A 13,330-nucleotide genomic window follows, 5' to 3' on the forward strand; every position below is an offset into this window, starting at 1 on the left:
CCCAAGTCTTTTTTTACAGTTGGTTTCATAAAAATAAAAATCAGAGTGCTTCATGGCTCTTATTTACCAAAAATGAGACGCTCTGAGCTTGGATGTGTGCTTAAACATGGCTTCACATTGTTAAAGAAAGGAAGAAAGAGTTCTGTCTCACTGTGGTCTTTGGTAGAATGATCTATAGTTCTCATGCTTTTTCTCATCAACTCCTCACAGCAGCTCCAGCCATATCACACATGAAAATAACACAAACTAGACTTGAGCTCAGCTTCTTCTTCATTGTTCAGTCGCTAAGTCATGTTTGACTCTTGGTGATCCCATGAGCTGCAGTTTGCCAGGCTTCTCTGTCCTTCACTATCTCCTGAAGTTTGCTCAAACTCATGTGCATTGAGTCAATGATGCCATCCAACCATCTCATTCTCTGTCGTCCCCTTCTCCTCTTGCCCTCAATCTTTCCCAGTATCAAGGTCTCTTCCAATGAATTGGCTCTTGGCATCAGGTGGCCAGAGTATTGAAGCTTCAGCATCATTCCTTCCAATGAATAAACTTCTTCTTACCTGTGCTCCAGTTCTCTTCACTTCCTAGTCTGTGACTTTGGGCAAATGATTAGACTCTCTGAGCTTTAGTTACCTTATCTGTAAAATGGGAATAATAAGACACCCTAGATCTTAGGGTTGCTGTCAGGATTCAATGAGCTGTGTGAAGTCTTTTGCACAGTACCTTGCCCATAATAATTGCTCAAGAAAAAGTAGATGCTGGTATGCTTGTGGTTACGGTTCACACTGCAAGGCAGCTGCTGTGGTAGCCAGTCTCCACGATGGCACTCAGAGATCCTTGGCTTTTGGTATTTGTGCTTTCTGTAGTCCCCTCCCATAATCCCTTCCACACTGGCCTGGCTGACACGTGTGACCAGTAGATATTGTGGAAGTGGCAGAGGGTACCCTTGAAGGCTGGATCACAAAGGACATAGCACTTTCTTCCTTACTCCTTCCGATCCCTTGCTCTGGATGAAGTCAGCCACTGTGTTGGGAGGACACTCAAGAAGTCCTATGGATAGGCCCACAGGGAGAGGGACTGAGCTTCCTGCCAACTTGGAATGAACCATCTTGGCAGCAGAACCTTCAGTCTCAATCAAGCCCTCAGATGACTGTGCCTGGACCAATATCTGACCGGCTATTGCAAGAAATCCTGAGCTGGAACCACCCAGCCACTCCCAAATTCCTGATCTACAGAAACTGTCAGAGATAATAAGTATGTATTGTTGTTTGAAACCACTGACTTCCAGGTGATTCTTTATTTAGCAGTAGATAACTAGTACTTCTGGCTTTAAAGCCATCCAGGGGATTGGCTCAATGATTCTATAGGACCTTATAAATGACTGCATAATTGGAAAACACTTTGAATTTTGACTGCTGCTTAGTAAGCACTCAAATGTTTGTTTTATTGTTATCACGGTTTATTCTGAAATTACTGTCATTATCATCACCTTTTTTCCAAAGCACCTAGGCCACATTCAGACTTTAAAAAAAGGTTTTAACTCTAGGAAGAGTAAAGATGTGGGTAGAACTAACAAGCAGAGGAAGAGCCACAGGACACCAGACAGACAGAGAGAAACTACTTACAAAATGTTTACCGGAAACTAGTAGACATTCGCTTCATAAAAATCATGCAGAGAGATGGTAGATGACCTTGCTCCCTTCCTCTCCCAGTTATTTCCTTGGCTCACAGTTTCACATGGGTGCCATCCTTCCTGCCCTATGCGCTCCCTGTCATTCATCTGATTTTTGTTCCTTCTGGGATGTAAAGAAAACAGAAATTCGCTTGAGGATACAGTCACAGAAGGCTCGTTCCCCTCCACACGGAGTGGATGCTGGAATCTGCCTGCTGAGAGGCTGCCTGGTGGAAAATGACTGCGCTCTTCCCGAAATGTATGCCCACGCGAGCTGTCTCCCCCACACCACGACTATCATGACTCGTCAAAGTCAAGTAAGCTACTCCACAAAGGCTTTGGAGCAGCGTGGCACACCTGGGCCCCTCGGTCCCACTACTTACCAGCTCTGTGAGGCTGAGAAAGTCACTTTCTCTGTCTTTCAGAGTCAAATTACTCTGAGTGCCATTTTCCTGTGCAGTGGGCATAACAGTTGTACCCACCTCCTGGGGTTGTTGCATGAAGCAGGAGGACTCACTGATTCCCTCACTTTTTGACAGTTGTTTAGAGAGAACTGTGTCAAACACTGTTCTGGACTCTGGTTTGCTGCTGTGAACACACCTTTCCTTGTACTCACAGAGCTCACAGTCTAACTGGGGCGACAGACAGACATCAAACTGACATGTGATACAGAGTCCTTTATCATGAGGGCTATGTGAGGCATTCTGCAGTTTCTGACTCACAGTCTTCATTTGTTCAGCCCTTATTTGCATTACTCGCTGAGGGCCTACATTTGAGGGCTAAGTAATACCGGGAAACATGAAGGTTAAAACTTCAAATGTCTGCAGTAGGCAACCTCTGAGATGGCCCTCAATGATCTTACTTCCTGGAATTCACACTTTTACGTCATTCCCTCCCTTGAATGTTGCTGGATCTAGTGACTCAGTTCTAACAAAGAGAATACAGCCAAAGTATTCCAAAACTGTGCTCAGTCACTCAGTCATGTCTGACTCTTGGTGGCCTTATGAAATATAGCCGTCCAGTCTCGTCTGTCCATGGGATTCTCCAGGCAAGAATACTGGAGTGGGTTGCCATGCCGTTTTCCAAGATATCTTATTGACCCAGGGATCAAACCCATATCTCTTATGTCTCCTGCATCAGCAGGTTGGTTCTTTACCACTAGGGCCACCTAGATCATACCAACGCTCAGGCTCCTGTTTCTTTCTCTCTCTCTCCCTGTCTCCCTCACCAGTTGCCAATTTCCAAACTGTACTATGGAAAGATTCAATTGGCAAGGAAGTGTAAAGGCTGCTAGCGACAGCTAGTGAGGTGCTAAAACCCTCAATCCAATGAGCCCACCAATAACTGAATCCCGCCAACAACCACATGACTGAACTTGGAGGCAAATCTTCCCCTCAGTTAAGCCTTCAGATGAGATCCAACCCTAGCTGACTGCTTGGCTACAACTTCATGAGAGACCTTAAACGGAGGAACCTAGCTAACTGTGCCCAGATTCCTGACCCAGGATAACTGGAAGATTATATGTTTGTTAGTTTTAAAAACTAAATTTTGAGATAATCGGTTATAGACCAACAGATAACTAATACAAAAGCCTTACTGTAAACATTGAGTCTGTGAACATTCAGCATTATTGAATCTCACTTACCCATTAGCCTGAGGAAGGCAGTAGGAGAGAATTGTCATTAACCAAGTGTCTGCATCAAACTTTGTATATTTATGATCACATCTATCTTCACAGCAATCTCTGAGTTGAATGTTATGATGCCTTTTGCACAGATGGGGAAATCTGAGGTGCAGAAGTGACTGGCCCAAAATAACCCACAAAGTAAACCAAGATTTGAAGCCAGATCCTTTTGATTCCAAAGGATTCTCACAATACCATTCTGAACCTTGCTGCCTTCTATAGCAAAACAACATCTTATTCATAAAACTTAGAAGGTGTGAGCAGCTTGAAAGGTAATGTGTTCACTGGGATTGGGGCTAGACAGGTAGAAATGCTCAGCACATCAAATGGAACTTGATTTATTATGCAATACAATTCAACTCCCAGAAAACTTTTCTAGATGCGTCTAATTATAGTAGTTCCCACACTCCCAAAAATGCTGAGTATGAGAGTTCTCCCGGCTAGAAATTAAAGTCATCCCAGAGCTGCCAAATGTATAGATATATTTTTAAATTGTCAGACTAATCTACAGAGAAATACTGCTGGGAACCAGCACAGTTCTTGTAATTCATGTTTAATAAAGTCACTAGCTTGAGGAAGAGAGATCGTCTGACATTTATAAATGAAAAATTTGTACCCTCTGAATGGATGAAAATTTTACCCCTCATTTAGAAAAAACATGCAGCTTGTTATTTATTTTAATGTCTCAGTTTTACTGCCCCTTGAATGAAGTTGTCTACATCCTTAAAAGAGTTATTTTTCATTTGTGATCAGGCCTGGAACCAATGAACAATTATATGAAAAATAATTTAACCTGAAATTTATTAACTGGGCCTTGTTGCCAGCTTTCATCACAGACATTTTTTTTTTCTTTCTCAGTTGGAAAGGGGGGGAAAGGTAGATTTATTAAATGTATAAATCTATTCTTGGTCTATCAGTTTGAGAGGGAAAACTGTCATTGAATTATATACAATAGACCTGTGGTGTGCAATATGGTAGCCTTTAGCTGCTTGTAGCCCCAAGTAGATATACTGAGCACTTGAAATGTGGCTATTATGATAGAAGCTAAGTAAAAAGCCAAACTGAATTTCAGAGACAGTACAAAACAGAATGTAAAAGATCTCAATAATATTTACACTGACCATAGGTTGAAATAAGGGATTTTGATGTACAGGTTTATATAAAATAATATTCAAATTAACTCCACTGGTATCTTACTACTTTAATGTGGAAATTTTAAAATTTCACATGTAGCTTGCATTTGGGGCTCACAACATATTTCTTTTCAAGGTAACTGATAATAGATGTTTTATCTGATGAATGACCACATGACATGTCTGCTTTCCTGGCATCATTGTTAAATGTAAGTTCACTTGAAGATCACTGACTTGAGAGAAACTTTTTTTCTCCCAGTTTCTCCATCTAAATAATTTTGTTCCCAACCCTTCTTAACCTTATATTCTGGTCATCCAAGTCAATGAGATAAAAGTGATTTTAATGTCATTATTTCAATATTACAAATGCACCACAGGGTCCAAAAGAAGGAAGGGAGGGAAATGAATAGAGAAGAAAGGAAGTGTCTTTTTAAACATTATGAACATTTTGCGCTTGGGTTCTGAAAAGTAAGATTTCCTGAAGTAAGATTTCAGTAGGGAAATTTATACAGTAAGTAACTAACAAGCCAAAAGTGATAGGAGATATTCACTCAGTGATAAATGGGAGACAATGCTTCCATGATCTCCTTCCCTAACTAACAGCCTCTTTCATAGACAAACAGGTAAGCAGTGCTTTAACACAAGTACTGAGGAAAAAAAAAAAATCATCTGGAAGGTAAGTAGATTTACATTTTTAATCTGACATTATTGGAACATTCTTCCTGCACCATGAAAACTCTGCTTTAATAATTTACGTTGTTTTTCTCTGTTCACCTCAGCCTACTTCTTTTAAACATCTCTTGAAGTTAGATTCTTTGGGCTTGATTGATTTTAATGTTTAAAAGCTTAATTTTGGGGTACTGTCTGATTGCCTGATCTGGAGCTGATGCCGTGTGTGTTTGCAGTTCAGTTCTGGATGGCAGGGGTGTAGAGAAGAGGGATTTTTTGTGTGTGCATCTTTCAGTGAATTCCCACCTCCAGAGTGGAAGAGAAGGAATGAAAGGGACAAGAAAGGGAATTTTTTTTTTTTTTTTACTCTTGCCTGGAAAATCCCATGGATGGAGGAGCCTGGTGGGCTGCAGTCCATGGGGTCGCTAAGAGTGGGACACGACTGAGCGACTTCACTTTCACTTTTCACTTTCATGCACTGGAGAAGGAAATGGCAACCCACTCCGGTGTTCTTGCCTGGAGAATCCCAGGGACGGGGGAGCCTGGTGGGCTGCCATCTATGGAGTCGCACAGAGTCGGACACGACTGAAGTGACTTAGCAGTAGCAGGACCCTTCTACCTGCAAGTAATGAAAACACAGTAGAATTACAGGTATTGTTTGCTTCTGTTAGGCATTGGTCACAGCTCTTTAAGACCAGCTGGCACCTTTACCTTGTTATTCAAGCCATAAATCTGGGGATAAGGCTGGACTTCTCACTCACTTTTCCCCAACAATGTCAGTCACTGAGATTTGTAAATTCTACCTACTTAATACCTCTTGAATACAACTCACCCTTCTCCTACTCTCCTGCCACTCCCTTCATTCAGATCCCCTGCACCTCAACCTGAGTTGCTTCAGCCTTCTTCTCACTGGCCTTCTCGGGTTTTGTTTTGCTGCCATTCAATCTGCTTAAAACTTCCATGGCTCCCTATTACCCATAGGACAAGCTCGGACTTCTCAGCTGAATATATCTTTCATGAGTTGCTACTGGGGTTTTCATGAGGGTTGAGGGCAGAGAGGGGCATAAGGGTGAGACCAGAGGAGTGGGCAAGAGATTTGGGGCATGTTAAGAAGTGTAGTCTTTATCCTGTGCACAATAGGAAGTCACAAATGGTCAGTTTCAAGCTGGGCCATGCACGAACAGAGGTGCTCTGGTTAAAAGCAAGGGTTCTGGGATCAAACTTAGCTTCCAAGCCTGAACATGCCACTTGAGCTGTGTGTCCTTGGGCAAGTTACTTAACCTTTCTGAGCTGGTTTCTTCAACTGTAGAAGGGAGATTAAGACCCCATGAGACGGATACAATTATGACACTTAATGAGGTTGTGCTCAGCTTACTACCTAGCACATAGTAAGCACTTGACTAATCATAACTAACATTACCACTAATGACTCTAAATCTTCCTACACTTCCCCCAAGAAGCACTCCATGAGCCCTCAAAACTGAGTTAAGCCTCATCACCATGTATTCTTGTAACACTTTGTATTTCTCCTTGTTGGTAGGACTTATGAGTCTGTATCTTAGTTGACCATTAATATGTCATTTCCCCCATCAGACCATGATCTCCCTAAGGCTGGGAACTCTGGCAAGAAGTTACTTTGACATTTACTAATTGAACAAATACCTTAGATCACCTCCTACTTGGATTCACATGATCTCTTTTGTCCTATCTTTATTTCCACCTTACAGTTGAGGAAATAGAGGCTCAGAGAATCAAGCCACAAGTCTGCAGTCCTACAATCAGTGACCATCAGAGCTGTGATCCGCCTCTGGCCTCATATCTCACAATGGCCAGCTGGGCAGGAGGAAAAGCTGAGAGCAGTAACACCCTCTAAAATGACCTTCCCAGAGCAGGATGAGTGTCCTCACTCAGCCTCACAAAATGGCAAAGTGAAGGAATAAAACATTTCAGCTGGAAAAACAATAGATAGCCAGAAGTCAACCCCAATTCTACCAGAAGTCATAATTCCAGAAAACAGAACTACATACACAAACGGCAATATACTCCAAGATACACATAATAAAATCACCTTGGCAATGACTGTGCCCTTGTGGCCAAACCAGGAAGGGATTGAATTTAAAAGAGAACCAATGAAGGCAAAAGGAGAAGTGGGAGGCAGAGGATGGGATGGTTAGATAGCATCACCGACTTAATGGACATGAATTTGAGCAAACTCCAGGAGACAGTGAAGGACAAGAAAGCCTCCTGCAGTCCATGGGGTTCCAAAGAGTCAAACACTCCTGAGTGGCGGAGCACACAGCTGGAGGACTTTTACCCACGTGAGCCCATCCAAAGAGGTGTGCCTACCCACCCACAAGGTTCAGCTCCCTGCCACATAGCCAAGAGCCTGATAGTGGTGAAACACCAGAGTAATTACAATGAAAATTTCCAAGGGGGAAAGATCAGGTCGTGGTAATGCTAGAAGCTGTCTGCATAGGCCAGTTGGCTCAGCTCTCTCAGCATGGGGCCAATGAAGCCAAAGTGGAGGCTGAAACTGTTGTGGGCCAGTTGGCTTTGCCCTGAAGGAAAAAAAAAATATTCTCTGGTCACTGGCTAGAATCTTCATCCTGCTCAGTTGCCCTGCCAGTGCCAGTATCCGGGATCAAAAAAGGCTAGGGCAAAGGACTCTGGAGAACCTACTGCCAATCTTGACGAGCAGGGCTGACATTCAGGCAGCACACACCAGTACAGAGAGCTGACTGTTGGAATAAAGACCCTGAGTCCCGAGTGTCCCTCACATCGCCCCAGGTGCCCAGCTCCTCCCCAAGGCAATAGTGAGAAGTGGCAGAAAAGGAAGAGAAATACAGAAGCCACCCAGCTTCCAGTATTGGGGGGAACAATCTGATGTCACAGAGTTTGCTAAATGTGTAACCAAATTAGGCAATGTTTATCAGTTTGTATGTTTCTAGATTTAAATAAACTATCAAATGAGGGCAAAAAATGTCTCAACATTCATCTTGAATTTGAGTTCCAAAATTAGTCTTCCTGAGAATAGAAATGCTTTTCCATAAAAACCACAAGTAGATACTTACTGAGAGTTTTCTTAGTTGGGATTCCCCCAAACAGCAGAGCTTGAGATGAGGACGCGGACCAGGCGTTTCATGGGAGGTGATCCCAGGAAGCAGGGAGGGAGTGAAGCCAGAGGGATGACAGGGGACAGAAATCAATAAAAGGAGTATTTGTTGAGCTGGTTAACACTCTGAGCAGCTGAGACTCACCGCTGGTGTGCACCCTTTGGGATCCATGGAGACCACACCTCAAATTATTTCTCTGAATTCGGAAATGAGACATTTATGCACCGACTCCTGTCCCTCATTGGTTGTGTTAACCATGTGAGCTTCCCAATTGCCCCACTTTGGAGAAGCTCTCGATGCAGCAAAACCAAGAGGCTTAGTGATGCTGGAGGTGGGATCCAGCCAGAGTGTGGGCAAAGTTGCCCTCTATAGCCACAGCCCAGATCCCATGGGGTAAGTGATGAGGCTTCTGATACACCAGGCATCTTACGTTCCACAGATAGGTCCTGTCCTTTTCTTCATTTTCAGAAGAGGAGGCTGAGACACAGAAAGGTAAAGGTCACAGAGCTAGGAGATGGCTGAAGACTCAAACCTGCCTTATTGAACTCCTGAGTCAAAGCATTTAACCTTGTCAAAGTACTGCCTAAAATGGGACTTCATAAAAGATTTTTTTAAAAGCAACTATTTGCGGATGTGTGGGAGGGAGGAAGAAACAATAGCAGGGAAGATTTTATAAACACACTCCCTTCTTTTTATGGAAATAAGGAAGACAGTCAATATGGCAATAGATTTTTTTTTAAACTCTTAAAAATGTCTTCGAATGACTTAAAGACACAGAATGAGAGACAATGCCCTAACCCCAAAACTCAAAGATACTATATATTTAAAAGTACAAGTTGCTTACTGAGCTTCCCTGGTGGCTCAGTGGAAACAAATCCGCCTGCTGATGCAGAAGACCGGGGTTAGATCCCTGGGTAGAGTAGATCCCCTGGAGGAGCGCATGGCAACACACTCCAGTATTCTTGCCTGGAGAATCCCATGGACAGAAGAGCCTGGCCGGCTGCAGTCCATGGGGTGGCAAAGAGTCAGACACAGTTTAGCAATTTAAGAATAACAACAAAGTTGCTATTATTCTAGTGAAAGCCCAATGGATACTGAGGGTACCGACGCCCCACCCCACAGCACTAGGAAGGCTGTGGACCAATTATTTAGTGTAATTCTCTACACGATCTATGATTCTTCTGGGCTTGGATTTTTTTAAGAGGTCAAAAAGCATGGCTTTCTCTGAAACAAAGCAAAAATGATTTGGGTAAAGTTATAGGCATGTAACATTTAGATGAAGAAGCAGAGCTGAAACAGCCAGTGTGCAGCTGGCCTGCCTAGAATCAGAGTGGATGAGAATTAAAATCGGGGATGAATTTACTCTCTGGGTTCTCATCCTACTGGGAACGTGGGGGTAACGTTAGGCATGCAATGTACCAGTCATCCTCAGAGTTAAGCAAACCCAGAGATCAGGTTCCTGGTAAACAGTCTCCAGGAAGGTGAGGGGAAACTTTTTACACAGACGATAAAGGCCATTAAAATGACGTGGTTCCACTCAGAGCTCTTTGGGCTCTGTCTCCCCAGTATCACACCCTGTGCTCACTGTCTATTTGATTTCACTGGAAGGTTCTGTGAGTAAATTTCTAGCTTCTGAGGCATGATTGAAACCCAGTTGGTTGCTCCCATTCCCTACCCTTGCACCGTCTTTCCAAGTTTTCTTAAATTTGATGTCTGCCCTGCTTTAGATGAGTTGGCAATGCTGCATCTGATACTTGTTCTTTGAAGACCGTACTTCTGCTTGGTAATTTACAACTAGGAAGTCCCTATATGCACTTTGGAAGAAAAGCTATGACCAAACTAGACAGCATACTAAAAAGCAGAGACATTACTTGCTGACAAAGGTCATCTAGTCAAAGCTATGGTTTTCCCAGTGGGCATGTATGGATGTGAGAGTTGGACTATAAAGAAAGCTGAGTGCTGAAGAATTGATGCTTTTGAACTGTGGTGTTGGAGAAAACTCTTGAGAGTCTCTTGGACTGCAAGGAGATCCAACCAGTCCATCCTAAAGGAAATCAGTCCTGAATATTCATTGGAAGGACTGATGCTGAAGCTAAAACTCCAATACTTTGGCCACCTGATGCGAAGAACTCATTCATTGGAGAAGACCTTGATGCTGGGAAAGATTGAAGGCAGGAGGAGAAGGGGACGACAGAGGATGAGATGGTTAGTTGGCATCACCAACTTGATGGACATGAGTTTGAGCAAGCTCCAGGAGTTGGTGATGGACAGGCAGGCCTGGCGTGCTGCAGTCCATCAGGTCGCAAAGAGTCGAACGTCGTTAGCAACTGAACCAATATGCACTTTTTTATCAGTGGATGGAAAAGAAACTGAACCATCAGAGAATGCTTCAGAGTTCCAAGATATGCAAAGAGGAAGAGCTACGTAGGGTTGACAGTAAAAGAGATAGTAATTATTTCCATTAAGTGACATTATGTTAGCCACTACAGCATAAGATCAGTCCCAAAGGGAAGTACCATTTAATGAAGCCCAGTCCAGACAGACAAAAAGTAATCTACAAGGTCTTAACTAAAGACTTTTGGAAATTAAAAGAATTCTAATTTGTGAAATCTCACCCATACCCAACATGCCTCATGATCACTTTTCTTTTCTCCCAGCTTCCCTACACGACACCCTGCCTAGCACCCTCCTCCTGAAATTTCCTGGAAACATTCATTATGGTCATTTGTTTGGCACATATTTGCTCCCTTCCCTTTCCAACTGTGGGGAAAGAGACCTCTCCCCGACACTGATGTTGGCCTGGGCCAGGTGACTTGCTTTGGCCAGCAGAATATCAGCAGATGTAACTAGAGCAGGGGCTTCCCTGATGGCTCAGTGGGTAAAGAATCTGCCTGCGATGCAGGAAACAAATGATACTCAGGTTCAATCCCTGGGTCAGGAAGATCCCCTGGAGTAGGGAATGGCAACCCACTCTAGTATTCCAGCCTGAAAATCCCATGGACAGAGGAGCCCAGTAGGCTACAGTCCATGGGGGCACAAAGAGTTGGGCATGACTGAGCGACTACATACACATGCGTGACTGGAGCAGAGGCCTTAAATCTGCTTGTGAGTTTTGCTTGACCTCATTTGTTCTGGTGAGCTAGCATAAGAATACAGCTGGGTATTTTCTGCTCATTCCATACAGGCCCCAAATCAGGGATACTTGAGGCAGATCTGAATGCATTCACAGTGTGGATCTAGGCTTAGTCAGCCCACAGTGTGAAGCAGAACCACCCATCTAAGTCCAGCCACCACCAGCCTGATTGGAACCAAAACCAGGTCCCTGTTCATTGCTGCCATCAACTGCACTTTTTTCTCTCATTTGTACTAATTCTAATTACCAAAGCCCCCCCCACCACCACCAAATTGCAGCCCCCTTTCAGAGGAGATTTAAAGGGAACGAAATGTGGTAGAGCAAAATCAAAATTTTCATTAAGACACAGAGGGAATAAAAAAGGCCAGAACTGTTCATGTGTTGATAATTCTAAAGTTGTGAATAACACCTATGATAACAGCTACCATTTATTTGTTCTGTGACAGGCACGGTGTTAAATAGTTTATAAACCTGAATATATTTAATTCACTCAATACCCAAGAAGTCAGAATAACTATCACCATTTGATGGAAAGAAAACTGATGTTTAAAGAGGTTGCATATCTTGTTAAAACGTGCCAGAGCTGGGATCAAAACTCAGGTTTAAGCAAATCCCAATAATTATTGAGCAACTTAGGCAGTGCACCAGTCTTAAAATGAAATGCCATTCTTCAGTGTAACAAATTGGCAAAGATTAGAAACACTCTAATACTGAATATTGGCAGGAGAATGGCATCTCATAAAATACAGGTGAGAATGTAAATTGGTGCTAACACCCTGGAAAGCAACCTGGCAATATTTGTCAAGAATCTGAACATTTGCACACCGTTTGAATCAGTAATCCCACTTCTTTGATTATGTTCTAAACATCTATTCAGAGATGTGGCTGAAGATTCATGTATAAGATTGTTTTTCAAGGCATTTCTGAGTTTGGTAAAAATTTGGAATCAACTGAAATATAAAATAGTTCCAAAATGGTTAAATATTTGGTATTGCTACAGGCTAGAACAATATGCAGCCAGTAAAAAATCATAATTTTGTGGTGTGAGAAAAGCTTGTGCTATGGTCTGAATATTTGTCACCTTAAAATTCAAAAGTTGAAATCTTAACCCCCAGTGTGATGGTATTAGGAGGTGGGTCTTTGGGAGATGATAAGGTCATGAGGGTGGAGCTGTGACAGATGAGATTAGTGCCCTTATGTAAGAGGCTCCAAGAGAGCTCCCTCCCACCTTCCTACAGGTGAGGACACAACAAAATGATGCCGTCTATGAATCAGGAAACGGATTCTCACCAGACAACCAGTTTGCAGGCATACTGATCTTGAATTTCTCAGCTTCCAGAACCATGATAAAGACATTTCTGTTGTTTATAAGTCACTCAGTCTCAGGTATTTTGTTACAAGTAGCCCAAATATGGACTGGTTCCAAATAGGAAAAGGAGTACGTCAAGGCTGTATATTGTCACCCTGCTTATTTAACTTATATGGAGAGTACATCATGAGAAATGCTGGGCTGGATGAGGCACAAGCTGGAATCAAGATTGCCAGGAGAAATATCAATAACCTCAGATATGCAGATGATACCACGCTTATGGCAGAAAGCGAAGAAGAACTAAAAAGCTTCTTGATGAAAGTGAAAGAAGAGAGTGAAAAAGTTGGCTTAAATCTCAACATTCAGAAAACTAAGATCTCAGCATCTGTTCCCACCACTTCATGGCAAATAGGTGGAGAAACAATGGGAACAGAGGCAGACTTTATTTTGGGGGACTCTAAAATCACTGTGACTGCAGCCATGAAATTTTTAAAAGACGCTTACTCCTTGGAAGGAAAGTTATGACCAACCTAGACAGCATATTAAAAAGCAGAGTCATTACTTTGCCAACAAAGTTCCATCTAGTCAAGGCTATGGTTTTTCCAGTAGTCATGTATGGATGTAAG

This window comes from Bubalus bubalis, chromosome 16 (genome assembly GCF_019923935.1).
Source record: "Bubalus bubalis isolate 160015118507 breed Murrah chromosome 16, NDDB_SH_1, whole genome shotgun sequence".
Lineage (NCBI taxonomy): Eukaryota > Metazoa > Chordata > Mammalia > Artiodactyla > Bovidae > Bubalus > Bubalus bubalis.